Here is a 4,449-nt window from a genome sequence, read left to right as displayed (position 1 = left end):
CCCAAAGACCACCGAGGAGCCGATTCCGACGACGCAGGCGAAGTAGGGTCTTTTTAATGACCAGCTGGAGCTGGGGGGGGGGGGCGCCCCTCACACTCACCGATGCAGCAGTTGAGAGTAGAGCCCCGAGCTCAAGGGGAGGAGGGTTTCTGTTTAGTATTACAGCAAGGTGTGGGAAAATTTTAGGATTGATTGGTACTTACTTAGGCATCATCGGGTGTCCCGGGGAAAATGTTTGTGGGGGGGGGGGGCGCCCAGGCAAAACCGTAATTGTTTTACTCATCCTCTTGTAAAGAACACCTGGGTTAAGTCCCAGGTTATTCGCTGAGTAGCCGTTGCTAGGGGTGATGGTTAAATATTACTGGGCTTTCTCCAGGCGAATCCTTGGGCGGGGGAGGACTCCATAGTCTTAGTTTTGGAATCGGTGACCTATGGCCTAGTTCCCGCTCTGCCTCCCAAGTGCTGGAATTCAGTTTTGTTGGTTTGTTTGTTTGTTTTTGTGTGGTGTGTGTGTTTTCTGTGCAGTCAAGGCCTTCTCTGTGTAGTCCTGGTGAACTCACACTGGAGACCGGGCTGGGCCTTTCGTCTTTTTTTTTTTTTTTTTTCCCCCTTTCCTGTTTTTCTTTTATTCTTTTTAAAGACAGGGAGTTGTTTTTCTTTTCTTGCACTAAGGGTACTGTGTAGATTAGGAGTTGCACGCACGCGCATATTCGGTCCAGATCCTGGTCCCGTGGGTGGGCAGGCTAGTCAACCTAGAACGAAAATGGGCCTTGGAGAGTATGGCACATGGCTGCCGCCATAGTGGCGGAGGTCAGGATCCGTGACGGCTGCCGTCTTCGTGGACAATCGTGAAACAGGAGATTACGTGGTTCCCCGCTCAGGGTAGTTCAACTCTACCCGGGACTTGGGAGACTTGAGCCCGATAATCCGGTTTAATCTTAACGGGGCCTGCTTAGTCACATTGTTACGTGATTGGAATCACATTAGATTTGGTTTAATTTTATCTGGTAGCCAGCAAGCCTCAGCGATCTGGACACATGAGGGGAAAGGGAAGCCCTGGCCTAGGGTGCTTCAAAGGCCCCTGGGCACCATCCTTTCGGTACCACATAAACAAACGTGGGGGTGCTGGCCATGCCTGTGATCCCAGCACCCGGGAGCTGGAAAGAGAAGGATCCGAAGAACATCTCCGGCAACATCGCAAGTAATAGTCATCCTGGACAAAAAGAGACCTTCCTCTGAAGTAGTTACTTTTTATTTTTTCTTTATTAATTTTTTTTTTTTCCCCTGACAAACGTGCGAACGTGTAAAACCAAGCAAAATATAAAGCGAAGTCCTGGAGATAAAACAAAACAAAACAAAAAAACAAAAACGGAAATTTTAATTACTCCACTACTATTTTAATCAGCTCTAACTGTGTATTTAGTCCGAGAATGAACAACGGAGGTGGGGGGGGGGGGCGGGGGGTTGGGGGGGGGGGGAAGCTTGTGGCGGTGGTGGCGGCCACAAGCGGCGGCGAGGCGGTTTGGTTTGGTGTGTTTGTTTTGTAAAAGGAGGCCTAACTGGCATGGAACTGAGGCCGCCTCTTCTTACCTCCCCCACATCGAGGTGGGATGTCACCTTCCCCTAATTGTGCCAGTCACAGACTTGCCGCTTTTACTGGAAACCCCTCCCCCCCCCCCCCCCCCCCCCCACTTAGAGACCGAGCGTAAGATTTCGCCTTGTTTGCACAGCTTCCCGTCCTACTTTCGTTTTGGCTGCCTGAGGGATCCGCCCGAGGAGAACAGCCCGCGTTTGCTTTGTTCGGGCGGGACAACGGCCACCGTTTGTGTCACTCTGGTGGTGGGTACAGCTGCTCTGCTGTGCTTCTGCTGTGCTTGCGTGTCCGCCAGAGCTAGGCAGGACCCCACCGGAGCCCCGGAGTGCTGGCTGTGCGGCTAGTGAGCGATCTGTGAGTGTGTTGCTGCTGCCTTGGACGATCGAGATGGTGGTCGGGTGACACCTAGCGGTGACAATTTTCTGTAACGCGCCCGGTTCCCGGTGGATGACAAGGACAGCAGATTGCCTGCTACGAGCCAGACAGGGTGACGAGAGCCCCGGCGAGCAGGCGGCTGCGTCCCGGGGGTTGTTGTGTCGTGTTTCAGAACGCTCTGAGTATACAGTGTTGGACCCGGAGAGTACTGGCGGAGGTGACAGGTGACAGTGGTGTCCCAAAGCGAGTATGTGGGGAGGGAGGCTTAGGCAGGTCGACCAGAAGGCTTATAGCTGTCGCCTCCGGGGCGACCCAGGCTCGTTTTTGAATTGGAGAGCCTGGCGGCCGGCCTCTGGATCCCAGGAGCGAGAGGATGCTGTGTCTCCGGCCTAACTGGACGACTGTCCCCGGCCCGACTCTGACTCCGCGGAGCCTCGGAGTCCCCCCCCCCCCCCTTCCGCCTTCTCTCCAAGAGTCCTCCGTCCCCAGCGGAGGGACTCTGGACCCCGTGCCCGAGAGGATGCTGTGTCTCCGGCCTAACTGGACGACTGTCCCCGGCCCGACTCTTGACTCCGCGGAGCCTCGGAGTCCCCCCCCACCTTCCGCCTTCTCTCCAAGAGTCCTCCGTCCCCAGCGGAGGGACTCTGGACCCCGTGCCCGAGAGGATGCTGTGTCTCCGGCCTAACTGGACGACTGTCCCCGACCCGACTCTTGACTCCGCGGAGCCTCGGAGTCCCCCCCCCCCCCCCTTCCGCCTTCTCTCCAAGAGTCCTCCGTCCCCAGCGGAGGGACTCTGGACCCCGTGCCCGAGAGGATGCTGTGTCTCCGGCCTAACTGGACGACTGTCCCCGTCCCGACTCCGAATCCGCGGAGCCTCGGAGCCCCTCCCCCCCCCCCCCCCCGCCTCCTTTACTCTACGAGCGCTGCGTTCCCGGCGTCCTGTAGGTCCCTTGCTGGGTGCTTGTCTTTCAGTCATGTTCCTCTCGCTCTCAAGTTTATGAGGTCGACCAGTTGTTCCTTTGAGGTCCGGTTCTCTTGTTTATGGGGACATTTTGGGGACATTTCAACGGGCATGACCTCCAGGAATTCCCTTTGGTTCGTGACTTACTCCCCGTCTCTTTGGCTCATGACTTATGTCTTTGTGATCTGTCCATCTTGTACCTGGAGATATATGCTGACACGCTGTCCTTTGGTCATACTCTTGTAAAGGACGATGGCCTTCTCGGGTTGCTGTCTTCCCCCAAGGCTGCTGGGTTGTTTTGTCTCTTGCTCTCTGGGGCATTGCAGTTTCCTGAGGCCGCCTGGGCGACTCGTCACTGGCTGCCGTTTGCTGTGTTTGCGTGTCAGGCTTTTCCCGCTGTCGTGGTTGTCGTCGCCCTTTACCGTTTGGAGTGGCTGGGCCTGTGGGCCAGGGGGACTGATGGCTTTTGTGTGGCCCCCCTCGGTGCTTTTTTTTTTTTTTTTTTTTTTTTTTTCTCTCCCTGCAGAGTTCCCGAATCTCTTGTGGGCTATGTCGATTTGTGGCCCGTTCCCCACTGCCACTGTGCCTCCCGAGTGCACTTTTTTTTTTTTTTTTTTTTTTTTAATTTTTTTTTTTTTTTTTTTTTCTTCCTCTGCCAAATCTGCCCGCTGGGTTCCCGAGTCTCTGTGGGCTGTGCTGCTGGTTTGTGGCCCGGTCTCCTCTGCCACTGTGCCTCCCGAGTGCACTTTTTTTTTTTTTTTTTTTTTTTTTTTTTGGTGGCAGCTTCCCCGGCCACCTCTGGTGTGCGTGCTCTTCCCCCGTACGTACGCTCGCTTGTTGGCTTTGCCCGTGTGTGATCCTCGGTCGTTGCCTTCCCGAAGGCGGCTTCGCTTTGTTTCCAACCCCTCTCTCGTTCCTGGTTGATCGATGTGGTTCTCTCGTGCCGTCTTCGGGCCGGGGCCTAAGCCGCGCCAGGCGAGGGACGGACATTCATGGCGAATGGCCATTCATTGTGAATGGCGCCCGCTCCTCTCGTTCTGCCAGCGGGCCCTTCGTCTCTCCTCCCCACCCGCCCGTGGTGGTGTGTGGAAGGCAAGGGTGCGGTTGCCCGGCCTGAGCCCCGTGCCCGCGCACTCGTTGCTGCAGTGCGTGGGGCTCCGTGTGGGTTCGTTTTGCCCGTGTGGCCCCTTGAGCCCCCTTCCCCGGGCCGGGGGAGGGTGGCTCATCTGCGGCGTCGCGTGCCGCTCCCGGTCGGTGTGCGCGCGCCTCGTTCTTTGCGATCCTCGCGGTGCCCCTGGAGCGTCCCAGGACTTCGAGGTGCCCGCTTCTGAGCGGCGGTGGCGTTTCCCGTTCCCTCTGGCGCCTCCTGTGCTCGGCTTTGCTTGCTTGCGGCGTGCGTGGCTTGTTCCCGTTGTTTGCCGTCCCTCTTGTGGGTCCGTGCCCGCTCCGCTGGTGCGGGAGACACGGTAGAGGAGAAGGAGGAGGGGGGGTCGAGTGTAATGACCCAAAGGCCGGTGAG

This window comes from Meriones unguiculatus, unplaced genomic scaffold (assembly GCF_030254825.1).
Source record: "Meriones unguiculatus strain TT.TT164.6M unplaced genomic scaffold, Bangor_MerUng_6.1 ChrUnknown_unordered_Scaffold_136, whole genome shotgun sequence".
Lineage (NCBI taxonomy): Eukaryota > Metazoa > Chordata > Mammalia > Rodentia > Muridae > Meriones > Meriones unguiculatus.
This window is presented reverse-complemented; position numbering follows the sequence as displayed.